Raw genomic sequence first — 18,736 nt, 5'->3', positions numbered from 1 at the left:
AGGGAGGCCTGCTCACATCATGCACCTCGATACCTCTCCAAAGTATCTCTAGCTCATCAATCAAAGGCTCCAAATAAACATCAGGGTTTTTGACTTTATGTTTCCCTGGAATTAGAAGGGACAGCATGACATGTCCTTTCTTAATAGCCATAGAGGGTGGAAGATTGTAATTCACCAATACCACTGGCCATACACTGTAAGACGTGCTTTTGAGACCAAATGGGTTCACACCATCCATACCCAATCCAAGTCTCAAGCTCCTAGGTTCTTCCTTGAAGCTTGGCCATGTGTCTTCAATATGCTTCCACGTAGGAGAGTCCGCGGGAGTTCTCCACTTGCCATCGGTTGATCGATGGGAGGAATGCCATGACATGAGCTCTGCAATAGATTTGCACTTGAACATATGTTGGATGCGAGGGATTATGGGAAAATGTCGCAATACCTTACGAGGCACGTCCAAGGTTTTGAGATCTGCTCTATATCTTGCCTCTCCACAAGTAGGACACTCTCTTGCATCCTTATGTAGTCCACGAAACAAAACGCAATCGTTGACACATGCATGGATACGCTTGTAATCTAATCCTCCAAGAGAGGTCACATGTTGCCTTGCCATATCTCTTAAGGTCGGTAATTTATTCTCCCTTGGAAGAATTTTACACAATAGCCTGCACGTGAAGACCATAAATGATGAAAAGCATTCGAGTAATTGACCCACGCGCATAATTCATCATGTTTGCAAAATCGACTTTAAATTAAAGCTTACTTGAGTAATGCATTCAAACTTGCATTGCTCCATCCATAGATGGTTTGCAAGTTTAGTAACTCAAGGGAGGCACGTAGAACAGAGAATGTGCACCCCTCAAACAGTGGAGTTGATGCTGCGGTAAAAAGGTCATCCTGCTCCATGCTATTATCCCTCCCTTGATGGACATATAAATCCCGCACCATATCATCAAACACCTCCTCCTCCACGGCCTCATGAGGTAATGGTGGAGGGCTACTATCACCATCACTCCATGCATCCGTAACGGTCCCTCCTGAAGATCCCACCTCATATCGCCGACGCTTCGCCTCCTCACGACGGGCATAGGGTAACATGTGCGGGTGTGGCACTGCATCCTGTATCAAATTAAAACGGGATCATTATAACTCAAACATATGAACACCCATAGGTATCTCAATCAACCTTAACTTACAAATCCTTACCCTGTTTACGGTCACATCCCATTCTCCATACTTTGAGATATGATTGAGCGTAATCCTGCGTGCACGATACATGTTTCCTCGACATCGATCACACAGACATTTGATTTTTTGCTCCAACCACATTTTGCGATGGTGGATACGGAGGGATTCATCCTCACTGGAGCTGCTTGTTGAAGATGGAGACATCCTACAAACAAACAACCCACCAAATTTGCTCTTCTTCAAATGCTTAACTTAAAAACTCTGTGTCGCGTCTAAATGCACGTCTATCGTCGCGTCTACTGTCGCGTCCACCTGCGCGTCTAAATGCCCGTCTACTCTGTGTATTTAAACGCGCCTATAGATGCGCTAATAAACGCGCCTATAGATGCGCTTACTCTGTGTATTCAGACGCGATTATAGATGCGCTAATAGACGCGACTATACCCGCGACTTTTAAACCTGCTTTTCGGTGCGCTGCTCGCTTTGCTTTTCTTTTAACTACTTAAACTTCGCGAGCGGCTTTCTTCCTTCATTATTAGCAGTTCTATAGATTCGAAGCTTAAGAGAGAGCCTCCCATACACACACAGTTCCAAGCTTTCACTCAAGACAAAGGGACCGTACCTACACAGCTTGCTTCCAAGCCTAAAGAAGAGGAGGAGTACGAACAAGGAGAAGAGGAGGAGAAGAAACAAGTTTGGAAAAGAAAGATCCTTCCATACCTTTTTCCAAGTAAGTCCTTTTGAAGTTGTTCTTGCTTGCTCTTTCCAGTTTTGTACTTTTTCGCATCCACGAAACGCAGCATCTAGGTATGAGCGACACGTTCTTTTGTCGGGCGAAACGTCCTTTTCCACTTTTGAGTATTCTCGACTGTCGGAGCGCGTGTATACAAGCGTCTGAGGGCGCGTCTAAACGCGCGTCTATAGGCACATCTATTTGCGCGTCTGGCTTGCTACAGACACGCACAGACGCGGATATAGACGCCTAAACAGACGATCTATTAAACGGAAGTTTAAACGAATTGTTAGACGCATTTTTAGATGTGCTGTTAGATGGATGTTTAGACGGGCTGTTAAACGCGCTTTTTAACGCACTGTTAGACGGATGTTTTGACGGTCTGTTAGACGCTGTGATAGACGCGCTTTTACTTGAATTGTTAAACGCTCTGTTAGACGCGTTTATAGACGCGAAGATTAGACGGGTCTATAGATGCACTCTGACAAAGCCTCTTTTTTTTTTTTCCCCCTTTCTTCTCAGCTCCCAAAGTAATAGATTTGTTTATTTTTTTCCAGTTTAACATGTGGGGAGGAAGTGCTTCTAGCTCACCTGATCCGCGTGAATCGATATGGAAGGATTTATATAATATTTTAGGGCACCCTCCTAGTCCTGCGGAGTTATACGGGTACATGACGGGTACCCTTAACACTCCCCAGGAGTCGGCAGTACAGACTCCGAGCCACCCCACACCGCCTGAGATCACCCCAGCGGAGTCCGCACAGCCGTCTTATGCCTCGTCTTATGCCCCTTCCCCCGTACTGTCTTATGCCCCTTCCCCCATGCCGTCTTATGTCCCTTCTGCCATCTCGTCTTATGACCCTTCCCCCATGCCTTCAGGAGGTCCTTCTGCCTCAGCGAGCCGTCGACGTACTCCCCAGCTGTCGAGACTCAGTTCTCCAGCTACGAGTGGTCAGCGTAGTCCCGCGCAGTCCCCAGCTACGAGTGGCCAGCATACGAGCTCGACATGACAGGGTGGCAGGCGTAGTAGCAGGGAGAGCGGTGGCGGATGCATGGCACAGTGCTTTGGGCCATGTGGCGGTGAGGCCGAGGATGATGATTCCGATGATTTAGACGTGCCTCTGGGTGATGGTACGATTTATTATGACATCACCCAGACAGGAGGCATCTTGATGGATGCGCGGGGGAAGGATGTAATGGCCTTCATGCGCTCTGTAATTGCTAACAATTACAGAGATTGCTTTATCCACTATAAAGCCACCCAAAGAGGTTGGCTGATGAGACCCTCGCTACTGTTTGCTCTAGGTATCCTAACCCCCCCAATCGCCAGTTCACAGATAAATGGGCCAAGTCAAAGATTGTTACGATACTTAGCAATAAAAGATCTTCCCTTAAGAGGCAGGCACTAGCGGAGCTTGCCAGACTTGAGGCAGGTCAACCTCCAAGGGGCCCGCCCCACACCGCTCAGAAGCGTGAGTGGAAGAAGGCAATGAAGTCAGCGAGGGAGGAGCCCAGTCTGCAGCACGTGGAGGCACGGAGGATCCAGATGGAGGAGTATGGGAGCGCGCATTTTGGAGCAGGGGGTGTTGAATCATGGGAGGCCCAATTTGTAAGTATCGATCTCAAATTATATTGCTTATGTAGTTTATTAGGAGGTTGGTTGTTTCTTTGTACTAATCCCTCCACAAAGTGTATCGCGGTCATGCAGCTTGAGATCGTGGGCAGATACCCTACTCCAGTGGAGACAGCCTATCACCGCCACCATCGCAGAGGAGATACATGGAGGCACTTCTATGATGACGGGTTGATTACTGAGGAGCAGTATACCCGAGCGACTGGACATGCCCCCCAGGTATTTGAAAGTAATTAAATAATGCCAAAATTATAAGTAAAGATTTGATTTTTCATACATTGATATATGTTGTCCCTTGTTTACAGTGCGCCCCTGCACAAGACGACGAGGAAGATGAGGAAGGAGGTGCAGAAGGGAGCGCAGAAGGCAGTGCATCAGGGAGCGTGGAAGGCAGCGAGGATTAGTCGTAGAAGTAGTGCTACTATTCTTTTTTGCACTTAAAGCCATTGGCTTGGCTTCGTGCCTCTTGTATATAGACTCCTCTTATTTTTTGTACTTGAAGCCACATGACATGGCTTAGCTTCCTTATTTTTTGTACTTGGAGCCACATGACGTGGCTTAGCTTCGTGCTATATGTATACACAAGCACTTTTTGAGCTTTCAATTTTATTGCGTTTTGGAGTTGTAATATTTTATTTGGAATTGTAATTAAAATGAGGTTGGCTGTAAGAATTGAATTACAGAATGTGGATATGGGATTCTTGTAACTATATAGCATACACAACATACATAGTATTCTGTAAAATTAAAAAAAAAAAAAGGCGCGTCTATTAGTGCGTTTACAAACGCGTTTATATTCGCGTCTGTCTGTTCGATATGCGTCTATACGTGCGTCTATCAAAGCGTTTATTTGCGCGTCTATTTACGTGTGTATGAGCGCGTCTATATGCACGTAAGTCTGATATATAGATGCGCTAATAGACGCGGGTCTCCTGACGCGCAAATAGACGCGCCCATAAGTTTTTTATTTAGTTCATGAAACGCGTCTGTGCACGCGTCTATGGGTGCTTTGTCTTGTTGTGTGTAAAGTGATTTAAGGAAGTGGTGGAGAGAGGCCCTAATGCAACAATCAAACGCCATGCAAGTGGCTTTGTAGCTATTGACTCCACAAAGTTTTGGCAAAGCAAGAAGGACACACTAGTACTACCGCAACAATGTGAATAGGTATTATACACACATATAAAAATACTCACTTTTAAATATTTGATACCTTCGATGCAAGGAAAATAACATGATCATATTTGTGTTTGAATTAGGTTGTCTATCAACCAATGGTGGATAATAGTAGGTGGTGGCGTGTCATACCCATTACGCCACGTTCCAAAGTTATGTATAGTACATTTACTAATATGGAGGATGATCATGGCCATGGAGGTGATGATGACTGTGATACAAGAGAGGAGGATGATCATGAGATAGGAGATACAAATATTGAGGCCATTACCTGTGAGGACGAGCCTACCATTGGTGATGTTGATTTCAATGAGCACATGAGTAGCACAAGTAGTAGTGGGTTGAATGTATTTGTAGATCTCAACACTGGTTTGGATTTTGAAGTAGATAGTTTGGCAAGGGTTGATCTCATTGAGGATGAGATTGAACCATAGCCCATCATTGATATTGGCAAAACTAATTTACATATTGTCTCATTCTCCTCACCTCACTTAATTTTTGTATATGTGGGTTTGCCAAAAAGCATTGATATTTTTATTAAAATTATGTGCTTTGGTAATCATGGGCAGTGTTTGGAAAGTAGTGATGCACATTTATCAGCCTGCACCAAAATCTCACTTTTCTATATTCTCTGTTTTGCGTTTATAAAGGCGTATAAATTCACGTTTAATTCACAATGTAGACATGCTATTAGATGCACAAATAGATGCGTTATTAGACGCACCTATATTTTTACTATTCTAGCAGCGCCTACTATTTTGCGTGTCTATCAAGCGCATCTATAGGTACCTTGTCTTGTTGTGTTTCTACCTAGTTTTGTAGTAGTGAAAAGATTTGGATTCTCATATCGAAGTTCAGAACCCGCAACAAAAAGAGTTGGATTTAAAAGTATCAGCAATGATGTATCACGGGCATGCATGAGAATCTGTGGATGCATTGACTCGATGTCCAACTAAAGCATGCTAATAGCATAGTACTACATTCTTGCCAATAGTACACACACCCTAGTTTAGAGCTCCCTTCTACATGCTCGTTCTTTTTTTGCCTATTTCACTCCCCTCTACCTCCTATCTGGTACTTATCCATGCATATTTTCTCGTCCTCAATGCTCAAGACTTGAGTCTTGACTTGTTGCTTCACTTGAAAAAACCATGTCTAAGGTATTTGAGTAATTACATTTTTGAAAAAAACTTTTAATGTGTCTACACTTTTATTTTTCTAAATCATCTTTTACCCATAGTATATCAACATACCATACGAGCAAATGTTTACAAAAGTACTCCAAGGTATGAAGCTAGATTTTGTATGGATTCTTTTGAAGAAGAACAAACGTGAAAGACATGAAAGCATTCATAACCTATTAAAAAAAAGAAACAATCGGGCTATAATCACTGGTGACCATATATCACATTCTCCACAGAGCACTCCATGGAAGGAGAAAGTGCTAAAACGAAACGATTGGATGATAATCTATATTGATTATATATCATAAGGGGGGATGATAATCATGTGCACAATGCAAAACCCAATCCAGAAGCCTTACATAGAGGATGAGGAGGAGGGGGAGGGGATGACGAGGAGAAGTTGCTTGAAATCCTCATTACAAGTTAGTTGTTCCCCATGAATGCACTGACTCGATTAATATGCTATATGGCATAATTGAGCAAAACCTTAGATATTGGATAAGCAACCTAGTTTTCAGAGAAGAAAAAACCACCTGGAAAATCCCCAAAGGTAGGATCCAATTCTCTAGTGAAGCACTCCATGGAAGGAGGCACTGCTAAAAACAAGAAACAATTGGATGATAGTTACTAGCAATTAGATCTCGGAGCACTCCATGGAAGGAGGAAGTGCTAAAAATAAGAAACAGTTGGATGACGATTGCTAGTGATTATATATATATTCTCCACTGAAAGCACTCCATGACCAGAGGAAGTGCTAAAAGTAAGAAACAATTGGATGATAATCAATAGTGATTATATACCATATTCTCCAGAGTGAAAGCACGAGGAAGTGCTAGATATTAGAAACTATTGGATGACTGTCACTAGTGATCATATATCATAAGGAGAGAAACAACTGGATGATACTCACCACCACTGATTTGGCACAGAGTGGAGAACCCAACGCTCCTAATAGTGAAGCCTTACATAAGAGGAGGAGGGGATGATAAGGAGAGGACAAAGGAGTGCAAGGTGGAGGAGGAGGGGCCATGAGGGAGGGTAGCCTTTTGGGCAGCCAAGCTCCATTGTCGTGCATTCTCTCTAAAGAGGGGGTTCTCCATCAAGGCCTTGATTTTGGACTCCACATCAAATCTGCAAAGAATGCCCCCATCCTTCACCTCCAATCTCATCCCTACGTTCCATGCTTTCTCAATGCACTCACAATCCATGGGCTGATCTGAGAAGTAAGGCCACCCAAGCATTGGCAACCCTGCCGCTATCCCTTCCAATGTTGAATTCCAGCCCCCGTGAGTGAAGAAACCTCCCACAGCTCTGTGCTTCAATACCCTCAGCTGTGGTGCCCATCCCACCACCTCTCCCCTCCCCTTCACCCTCTCCTTAAACACCTCCGGCAATATCTCCCCCTTCCCTTCCACCATATTCCCCCTCACCACCCACAGAAATGGCTTCCCGCTCCCCTCCAGCCCCATCGCCACCTCCTCCATCTCCTCCCTCGACAGTATCGCTAGACTCCCGAACGATACGTATAGCACCGTCCCGTCCTTCCTTTCGTCTACCACCTCAGACATCGCTCTTCCTCTTCCCACAACGTCGCCACGGTTGTTGCGTCGTCCGCTGAGCCATGCAGGAAGGAAGCAGGTAGCAAAGGACCCACTGGGCAAATGGTTGGGTGTTTTTGTTTCAACGCTTGGATCGTCTCGTGCTCCAGCTCGTCGAATGTGTTTATTAAAGTCCAGGGAGACTCGCTTAAGCGGTCGAAACCGCCGGTGAAGAAACGAAACATGAAATCCGAAGGGTCGTAACACTGCACGAACGTATTCATATCGCTCGGTTTGAGGAAGAGTGCTCCAGGTATTTCAAGATCTGTATATGAAACCATCACATCCCCAATTCACGGTAAGCAGACAATGGATCGCTCTCCATGACCACAATCCTTTCCAGCAACAATTTTCTCAATGATGACGTATTGAGTCGACTGTGAAGACGTGCAGGCTGACTGTATATGCAAATCACACATCTGACTTACCTGCGGGAGGCCGATATCCTTCGACTACACGCAGTATGGAAGCGAGGCTTGTAGCTGATTGTGTCCAGAAGTTTGCATGAGGCAGTCCGAACTTCCTGGCAGCATCCAGCGCGAACACCAGCCAGATATCCGCGAGGATCCAGGTAATCGGCGGATCCTTAAGCAACAAACTCTCCACAAGCTTTTCGAATGGTTCTCCCATCGTTGACATGATAACCTCGCACATCTCTATGACATCGGTGGTGCGCCCATGGTCGGGCGGAAGACCGTCCGGGAGCTCGACGAAGCGGATATCGAGGCCGGCTTTCTGCAATTCCGAGTCCGTTTGCGATTCCGCCACCAGCTTAGCGTTGTATTCGGTGTTGACAAAGGTGATGGTAACGCCCTGGGCTGCCAGGATTTTGGAGAAGTGCATCATGGGGTTCACGTGGCCGCGCGTGGCCAGCGGCAGAACCAAGACATGGGGCTTCCTCGCCATAGGAGAAGGGGAGAGTTGTGAAGCCATATCGACAAGGAAACTAAACTGACGGGAGCCCAAAACGACGAATGAGCAATGAGTACTGGCGAGCTTTAAAAGGAGTTCCGTTTGCGAGTCTCTCTCAAGTCTTTCCGGGCCGCAGTCGTCTCGTTTGTGGCCCGCAGTCGTCTTCTTTGTGGGCTGGAAACTTGTCCTGCGGCGACTCGAGGTTGCTGGCATTCCAAATTTCTTGTTGGCATCGTGAGGTGCATTATTAAGCAACTGGAGCGATGTCGACTCTGTTGGCTGTGCGCTTCAAGAATCAAACCGGTCCTTCGCTCTAATAATATAGTCCCAAAGTGAAAACTATTAAATCAAATAATCAATCTACTAAGTTTCCTTTTTCCCACACACTTCTCTCTAATTATTAATACGAGTAGCTTGACCCACCTTCTGTAATTATTAATACGCTAAGAACCCACCTTTGTCCAATTTCAAGGTTGGCATTCTAGGTTGCCTTTAATTTCTGAGAATAAAGTACTCACGATTGCAACATGTATCAAGAATACAGGTAGTTTTGTTAGAATGTGCAAAACAAAACAAAAAGGCAAAAATGGCCTTGTTCTCTCATTGCATTTACCTGTGAAGTCTTTGTAGATGCAAAAAGCGCATGGAAAGTAGTGAAGGATGGGTAGCAAGAGGCAACTCGAGAAGACAAAATCTAGGGGAGTTGAGTGATGCAAGTCATGAGGTGAGAGGGAGAAGAGAGGAGGTATGGCAAGTAAGTGATGGAGGAGAAAAGGAAGCGGGAGGAGGGGGAGCAAGAGAAGAGGGCAATGGAGTCCAAGCCATTGGGACCTATGGCAAGCAAGATGTGGGTGTGGCAAGGAATAGAGAGGCTCGAAGGAGAGGGTACAATGTGGCACTTCCCTCTCCAAGTGTAACATGACACCTCACAGATTAGGAGATATGGAGAGTCTTCTCTATATTCCTTATTTGCAAGGTGCTATGTGGCACTTATGAAGTAGTGCCATGTGGTGGGTGCTCCCTTTGAGTGCCATCATGTTTTGGCTCTAACCCTTTCACCCACATCCTCTCAGATAAGTGATCACACCTTTTAGCTCAACCTCTAATTGGCCAAAAGTCTTGAAGGCTTAGCCCACATCCTCTAAGATAGGTGATGACACCTTTTAGCTCAACCTCAATGAAGTCCAATTGGCCAAAAGTTTTGAAGGCTTAGTTCAAAATGTTAAGCCCAAGCTTGTTGCTTTGTGGGACTTTGCTTAGCTCAACACACATGACATCTGCTACATTGCTAGAAAAAATTGATTCCAATTTAGTATTACTAATTTAGGAGCTCATCATAAGGGCCAAATGGCACCCCTCCTCATATTAAAAGGAGGCATATGTACATGTTAGCAAGTGGGAATGGTTGACACATAAGGTGGTGAGCTGTAGAGAAGTTAAGGAGACTACTCCCTCTTGCTTTCTCTCAAGCATTCATTAGGGAATTTCGGACTCAAAAAGGGCCTCATAAGGAGTGGATTAGCAAAATGGATAAAGAACTAATAAGGCCTACAAAGAGTCCCATCACCACATATGGGGACAAAAAAGCACATCTCCCTAGGTCCTTGGTGGTCCCTAAAAGTGCACCTACCTCTCTGACTTGGAGGGCCTCGCCACTCTGAAAAAGTTAACTCTCTTAACAACCTTTAGGTGGTCCACATTCCCAAAAAGTATCTCGCGGGTACACCCTAGCCCAAAAATTTGAAGTGGGCTAATCCACTCCTCATAAGGAGTGGATTAGCAAAATGGATAAAGAACTAATAAGGCCTACAAAGGGTCCCATCACCACATATGGGGACAAAAAAGTACATCTCCCTAGGTCCTTGGTGGTCGCCAAAAGTGCACCTACCTCTCTGACTTGGAGGGCCTCCCCACTCTGAAAAAGTTAACTCTCTTAACAACCTTTAGGTGGTCCACATTCCCAAAAAGTATCTCGCAGGTACACCCTAACCCAAAAATTTGAAGTGGGCTAATCCACTCCTCATAAGGAGTGGATTAGCAAAATGGATAAAGAACTAATAAGGCCTACAAAGGGTCCCATCACCACATATGGGGACAAAAAAGTACATCTCCCTAGGTCCTTGGTGGTCCCTAAAAGTGCACCTACCTCTCTGACTTGGAGGACCTCCCCACTCTCAAAAAGTTAACTCTCTTAACAATCTTTAGATGGTCCACATTCCCAAAAAGTATCTCGCGGGTACACCTTAGCCCAAAAATTTGAAAATTTTCAAAAGTGCTCAAAATGGCCCAAAACTCTTCAAAACTTTCCCCCAAACCATGCCTATGCACCCAAATCACTTTTTAACATCTAAATCCTACTCTTTCTCACCGTATTCATCTTCCAATCCCACATTCATACTCCTTCTATCGTAAGCACTTTGCAACACCCAAATCCAATTTCTTCTCATCATTTTGTCCCAAACTTGATTCCATTGATCCTATTATATCTTTCCATTGTCCCAAACTTGTTTCCATTGATGCTATTCTGGAAAACAAGAGATATATATATTAAATTTTGATGTTTATACAATATTTCTTGTATATTGCATCCAATAGATGCACTTTTTACAAAATATTTGCTTGCTTAGCTTTAGCTAAGTATTGCTGCTCTCCTCTGAGTTGACAAAATAGTGGGTTCAATGAAAGATTCTACAAGCTTTCCAGCATCATAAACACCTGCCGAAGCACCCATAGCAGCAACCGCCATGATTCTTCCTGCTAGTTTCTCTTCAAAAGTAGATAATGCCCTGCCTCACCAAAATACACTTGCGCGCAAAAGGGGGTAAAGGCACAAGGGAGACTAGCTTTAAAAGTGCCCTGCACTTTATCATCTCTTCCTCCCATTAGGGGAGAACAAAGTATCGAAGCACATTATATGGTGCTCGAATATTCCTATGTAGTGTCCTAGTGCTGAATCCATACCAGTGCTCTCACCTCGACCCCCTTTACATGTCGCAAACTTATCAACTTCGATGACGTCTTGAAAATTGAGATAACATCAGTAATCTTCTCAATGCCAAACTAAAAACATAAATTCATTCATATTGACAAAATATCATGAACTTACAATATGGACAGCATCTTGTTCATCCATTCCCGGCTGAGTTATATCGATGGAACTTTTGCTCTCATCAATTGCTGGAGGTGGTGTCGATGATGAGGCCTTTGCAAGTATTCTCAAGTCTCTAGTGTTTTTGCGCCCTCTCTACCTCCAATCTTTCTTGGACCTTACGAAACTCCGTCTCTCTAACTGTTGCATTAGTAGAATCATGCATTTCCTCCCACATAGTTAAGATCGGATGCTCCAAAGTGTTTGCAGGTGCCAAATCTGTGCACCTATCCAAACCCCTCTTCTGGATAACCTAAGTTACTACTACTCTCCCAAGCGAAGAGTGCTCCTAGTAATTCATCTTCTCTCAAATTTTTAATATATTGAATGTCAATCAATAATAAATATTCTCTATTTTCGATCAACATATACGGAAGGGTTTGCATTAAAACCTCATCCGTCATACCTTCTTCCTCCTCTTTTTGCTCTCCTTCCTCCTCTTCCTCTTCTAGCTATCTTGTGGGGGATGATGTCCCGCTTGCTTCAGAAACCACAACCAACTCTGTCGTCTGCTCTATTTCTACTATGTGCTTTCCCTTGTCCAAAGTTGCATTAGACCAATCTAGAGCAACAGTGGCTTCTGCAACCACATTAGGATTCTCCTCAATGTCCACATCTTGCCCTGCTACTAGAAAAAGAGTTGGCTCTACATTGAGAATGTAGGTGCATTTGTGTCCTCCATTTCCAAAAGAATTACACGATAGGCTATTTCCAGGGATAAAAAACGAGTTCCTATAGGACCGCTTGCAGATCCAACTCTTCATCCTTGGAAATCCTTCTAAAACTTTTTGGACTAAGGGATTTGCAAATTCTTTGCAACCTAAACTTGAAAGTGCTATCAGCACTGTGATAGTCAATGAGGAGATTCACAGGAACCCACTGTACTCTATCTATGTCTAGCTAGATCGGGTAAGGCTTGATTTTCTCTCTCACATAATCTACCACATCTCTAAAGAGATCTAGATGTTTGTGGACTGTGCCGATGACATCTATCTGACGATCAAAAATGTCATACAACTCTGCCTCTCTACTCAAATGACAAGTAGAAGCGATGAAGTCATGGTATGCCTTGCGGGGTGTGGCCATTGGAGGTTGTGGAAGATGGCAAGAGCAGGATGTCTAGGAGGTGAGGACAATAAAGGCTATGTCATACCTAATGGCCCTTTATATAGTTGACTTCAGTCTCTTTAAATATCTTAAAAGTTCGACTACAATTTAGGTAATAATATATTGGACAATGTAATATATTGGCCTAAATAATTTGCCATCATATTCCACTCCCACCTCCCCCGCTATCTAAAATAATGGATTTTTTTTTGGAATTTAGGGGGCCTTATGTTAGTACAAATGACATCACACTTAACAAAAACTATTACATTTAGTCAAAAACTATTACAACATAGTTTTAAAACTTTTACATTTATTCAAGTGCTATTACAACACAGTTCAAAAACTATATCATATTTTCAAAACTATTACAACACATATAAAAAACTACTAATTTTATTAAGTATACTCATTGCTAGTACAAATGACATCACACTTTAAAAACTATTACATTTATTCAATACCAGTATGAATGGACAAGTTACAAGGAGGCTTCCATTTCTCAAGAATTGATGTTCCTTCGAGTTGCCTTCTTACTATCTTCCCATTTAGTGTAAAGAAAAAATCACTATCATCAAAGGTGACAGCGATGTATTCTCAAACGTGCTTCAAGCTCCAACTACCTGTGACATCAAGATATTGGATATCCCCCTTGGGCATATGTACCTCTACCTCTGTGGTGTCCACTACATCATAATCCATAGGTATCCATGTGCCATGATTATTTTTTCAACGTCTGTAAGTGTATCTCATGTAGCAAATACTCTGCACTACTTGATATCTTATTACTATACTTTCTTTAGTAAGTATACATAAAAAATGGTCTCCCTTCTGCAAACCCTCCCTAACATCCCACATTGAGTATAGAACATTATCAAGAAATTCATTTTCTAGGCCTTTGGATACTGTACATGTACTGAACCTTCACCTTAAGTCCTTTTTTTGTATTACAAAAACCAAACAATGCGACCCTTCCAATGCTTCTTTTTCTTTGCTCTATCCTTTCTAGAAACCTTGAATGGACCTATTGCAGATGGTTGCATTGTGACCCATGACATTAACCTAAACTCTTGAGGGATTCAAATATCACTGTTGTCCTTCAAAATGCGACCCACACAAGATTGAATTGATAGCTTTGGCCTAGGGGAAGGGGAGTGCTTCACCATTGTAGAAAGAATGGGAGCAAGAAAAAATAAAGAGGTTGGGAGGAGGAAGAGGTTGAGAGGAGGTTGAGAGGAGGAAGAGGTTGGAAGGAGGGTAAGAGGAGGTTGAGAGGAGGAAGAGGTTGGGAGGAGGCTGAGAGGAGGTAGAGAGGAGGAAGAGGCTAGAGAAAGGTGGGGAGTCTATGGGGATAGTTTGGGGAGACTCCTGGGAGGAGTTTGGGGTGCTAGGGACACTTTTGGAAAATTTCAATTTTTTAGAGGGAAAAAAAAGTCGCGGATTTGGGGGCCTACCAAGAGAGCCTAGGAGGGGTATGGGGACCATCCAAAAGTGAACGGGGGGAGTAAATGCGTCAAGAGGTGGTGGGGGCAAGAGAGAGGCAAGTGGAAGCCTAGTTGGGGACCAAGGAGCACTCTCCACCAATGAGAGGCCAATATGGAATCCTCCATTCTTTTAATGCCCAAACCTTCCCATTGGCTGGTTTGCTAATCACAAATCTTAAGGGACTAATCCAAGAGGCCCTTTTTGAGTTCAAAATTCCCCTAATGTCACTCGCCACAGTTTATGCATCTCTATCATAATGTAAGGAGTCAAGCAACACTTGGTTACTCACATTGACAAACATAGTCACCTCCTCCAGTGGTAGAACCCACTTAACCTCGTGAATAGTGGCCAACATATTTTATAGGTTTAGTAGACAATGTTCATAGAGGCAATAGCTATCGAACTATCCGTCCAAGAGCAATAAACTTTCAAAGTCAAAAAAGACATCATTATTGAAGGAACATGGTGGAAACAGGGAGAGAGAGAGAGGGTAGGCTAAGGAGAGAGGAAGTGATACTCAAAAGGAGACATAATGAAATGGAAATAAAATGACTAGAGCAATGAACAAAAATGAGAGTACTCACATGTAGACCAAAGAGCTTGTAGCTTGATACTCGATTGATTTGATACTAGATAAGTACAACTCTTATATAAGGGCACAAACACACATATGAACACCTATGCATATGGGATAACTCCCAATATGACACGTGGCATCCATAGAACACACTAGACTAGAACTGACACTAGAACACATTAGAACACACCAAAATAACTCAACTTGGCTTCATATTCTAACATTCCCCCATGAAGGCAAGGTGAGAGACTACTGGAATGGAACCAAGGATAGAACATGACAGTGATGGTCTAAGGTGAGGGGCTATTGGAACCAAGAATAGAACATGACAATGATGGTCATCAAACTGTGCACACTATGTAACTCAGAGGCGAAAGTCTGAGCGTGCTCAGAGGTTGATCCAAGCACTCTCATGGCTTGAGACTCAACATGCTCAGAGGCTCACGTTATAGCATGGCTACATGACCAGCTCATAGGTCTAGGAATACACCAACATCTTGGAACTCGGCTAGGCCTGATAACGAGACCTATCAAAGCCAATACATGGCTCCCACAATACATCCCCCTCTAAACCTATGAAAGCCAATACAGGGCTCCCATAGTACATCCCCTCTTGGCTCCATGGGCTGATGAGAGACATGGAGCCACACACTAAAAAAAAAAGGAAAATACATCTTTTTAGGAGGACTATCCAAGGCAGAGTACCTTTGACTCAACACACATGATTTATTTGCATTCATTTTGGGGGAACAACCTAGGGCAGAGTACCCTTGACTCAAACAAGAATGTAGTAAAGATATATTTCATTCATTTTATGCATAGCAAGGGTAGAGAACCCATGTGCCTGAAGTAGCCACCACACAAAGGTGTGCTCATCCTGCTTGTTGATGATGTGTCGAAGATGCTCATGTTGAGGATGCCTCGAAAGATGTGTCGATGAAGACCATGGAAGCAACCACCAAGGGCAATCACATCATGACTCTCAATGTGCCGATCAGATAGTCACCGAATGCACAGAAGAGGGTCAAAAAAATGAGTGAAAGTGCTCAAAAAAATGAGCAAAAATGTACTGTAGGAGATGACGAGGTGTGTAAAGAGTATTCCCCGTCACTGTTGAAAGCCTCAAGTCAATGTATCAGAGTGTCGGTATAGTCAAAATGACTTATGGGTAAGCTCGGGAAGCTCAAATCACTAGTGGAGGTCATGAGAGTCTAAATCTGAGCAAGAAAATGCCAAAAAGTAGTCTAAAACTGCTCAAAATCACCTTTTGACAAGTTGTACGGACTCTTGGCACTGTCACGCATCTACCTGTAGAGGTTCATACGGACGTACGGATGTTTGTACAGCTATACAAATAAAAAATCAAAATTTTTTTTCTCGAAATGGTGTGGGACAGGGTTATTTATGTTTGGGCAGTGCCAAAATGTCAAAAAACATCAAAATTGGACCTCAAAAGTTCAAAAAATAGCCGCTGGACTACTGCAAAACAAGTTTTTAGCGACCAGTGATGAGCAATGTCCGCCAATGTTGAGGGAGAACCATGAACTGATGCGGGAGTGAGCTGAACTCACAAACAAGGACTAGGAGCAATCACTAGGACATCGGAGTACTTGATGGCGAGGCTAAGGGAAGGGAGGCTCTACCTTAGAGGAGAGGGGAGCTTCCATTTGCGAAGGGAGGCTCTGATACCACATGAAGGAACATGGTGGAAAGAGGGAGAGAGAGAGCACAGGCTAGGGAGAGAGGAAGTGATACTCAAAAGGAGACATAATGAAATGGAAATGAAATGACGAGCAATGAACAAAAATGAGAGTACTCACATGTAGACCAAAGAGCTTGTAGCTTGATACTTGATTGATTTGACACTAGACACGTACAACTCTTATATAAGAGCACACACACACACATATGAACACCTATGCATATGGGATAACTCCCAATATAACACGTGGCATCCATAGAACACACTAGACTAGAACTCACACTAGAACACACTAGAACACACCAAATTGGCTCAACTTGGCTTCATATTCTAACAATCATACCCTTCATTAGGCTTTTGCTTTTAATCACTTGTATTGTCACTTCCACTATTTTGCATGAAAGGATTTGCAAACTTACATTTCAAGTAGCAAAAGCGAAGAACAAAAGATTTGTCAACAGACATGATGGAGCAATTGAAGAATAGTTGCAATTCATGACAATTACAAACATTTAATAAAAAAGCAATAAATAATTTGAAAGGAAAAAGTTATTATGTGAGGATAAAGCCCGAAGTCTTCAAATCCCCATGCATTTACCGAGGGGGAATGTAAAGGTCTCTTTCTTGTGTTATACAAAAAAGCAAGGAATTAAAGTAGGTACAAAATAGATAACAATATGTAATTAAATGTAGCAACATAGATTCAAGGTAGAGGACCTTGAGGTTGTTTTGGAAAAATAAACTCTCTAATCACTTTCCAATTTTATAGATGTTTGTGATGCCTTGTATGAATTAGAAACCTACTAGGCAAATGCCGATGGCAAATGTTTAAATGAAATGGCACATTCATACGTGCTTCATTACCTCTTCACGACCGTCTCCAAGTAAACAACTGAATTGCCCTCTGCAAGCTATCCAAATGCGTTGTTTAAAAAATCTTTGAGCAATTAGCAACATAGATCTCAACAATGGAAACCATGGATACAAATACTTAAGGGGGTGTCCATCATGTCGTAATAAGATTTTGCACCCAAGTAGAAATGCTCTTTGAACCTCCACCAATTATTAAAGAAAACTTGCTATCCCAATTGATACAAACTTATCTTCTTAGTGTGGGGTAGGTTCTCTTTTACTGAATCGATGACCTTCTCATCAAACTCACCTCCTCTTTCCTCCTCTCTCTCTTCCTCTCTCCATGTTGCAACCATGAACAATGATCCTTTGCAAGATCTTTGTGTCCTCTACACAACTGAGAAATTCTCCTCTTGTCACTTGAGGCTTTCCTATGGCCATGGGCTCCCCTTTGAATTAGAATGTATATATATAGATGGATACATATAGAAGTTATTTAATAGATTGTTGTGCAGTCGATGATGAAGATCATCATTTCATGGTTCCTTCCTCGAATTTGATCATGCTAGTTCATAAGCATCGATCCTCGATGCACCCTCAATTAGTCCCATTGAATCCTTCTGGTGTTTCACCCTCTAAAGTGACCATTGAGTGCTCAAGCTTTTATTCAAGCTCTATATGGAAGATTTGTCATGTCTTTAAATGGCCATCGATCCTTTAAGTGAACCACCCCATTAGGGGAGAATTGGGGTCTCAAAAGGGCTTCATAAGGAATGGATTCAGAAATCGATTAGTCCTGATGAAAGGGCTAAGGTAGGTCCCAAAAAGTCCTAACCCCCCTTCACCTGGGTGGTTTAAGCCCAAAAGTGACCCCACCTCTTACACCTCTTACACAACTCTTACTCCTAGGTGGGAACCAAAAATTCAAAATTCAAAATTCAAATTTTGAATTCCCTCCCTCCTCTCTCCTCCCTCCCTCCCTCCCCCTCCTCCCTCCCCCTCCCTCACTCCCCCTCCTCACTCCCTCCTCCCCCTCTCCTCCCCCTCCCCTCTCCTCCCCTCCCCCTCCCCCTCCTCACTCCCTCCTCCCCCTTCCTCCTCCCCCTCCCTCCCTCCCTCCTCCACACCTGCTCCTTCTACCCTCCCCCTCCCTCCCTCCTCCATGCCTACTCCTCCTTCCCTCCCCCTCCCTCCTCCTCCACTGCTGCTCCTCCTCCGCCCCCCCTCCTGCTCCTCCCTCCTTCCTCCCTCCTCCTCCATGCCTACTCCTCCTCACCCTCCACACCTGCTAGTCCACCCCCCTTTCCTCCTCCTCAACTACTGGTCCTCCCTCCTCCTCGCTCTCCCTCTTCCTGCATGCTGCTCCTTCAAGCCTGCATCTCCACACCTTCTCCTTCTCTACACTCCTTTAGTCATGGCACCATTCGAGGACGTCTCTAACAAG

The 18,736-nt window shown here is 43.7% G+C and overlaps 1 pseudogene across 1 annotated transcript; it reads right to left on the bottom strand.

Moving 5' to 3' along the window:
• Positions 1-6,385: 6,385 nt before the first annotated feature.
• LOC147893631 ((R)-mandelonitrile beta-glucosyltransferase-like) lies at positions 6,386-8,489 on the bottom strand (annotated as a pseudogene). Its single transcript, XR_015542245.1, has 2 exons — positions 7,938-8,489; positions 6,386-7,774 (listed from the first exon to the last, which is right to left on the bottom strand). The product of XR_015542245.1 is annotated as a (R)-mandelonitrile beta-glucosyltransferase-like (transcript).
• Positions 8,490-18,736: the final 10,247 nt, after the last annotated feature.

Source organism: Dipteris shenzhenensis, chromosome 15, assembly GCF_047967505.1.
Source record: "Dipteris shenzhenensis isolate YYH24624 ecotype China chromosome 15, Dip_SZ_1.0, whole genome shotgun sequence".
Taxonomy (NCBI): domain Eukaryota; kingdom Viridiplantae; phylum Streptophyta; class Polypodiopsida; order Gleicheniales; family Dipteridaceae; genus Dipteris; species Dipteris shenzhenensis.
The sequence above is the reverse complement of the archived record's forward strand: the minus strand, read 5'-3'. Positions and strand labels throughout refer to the sequence as shown.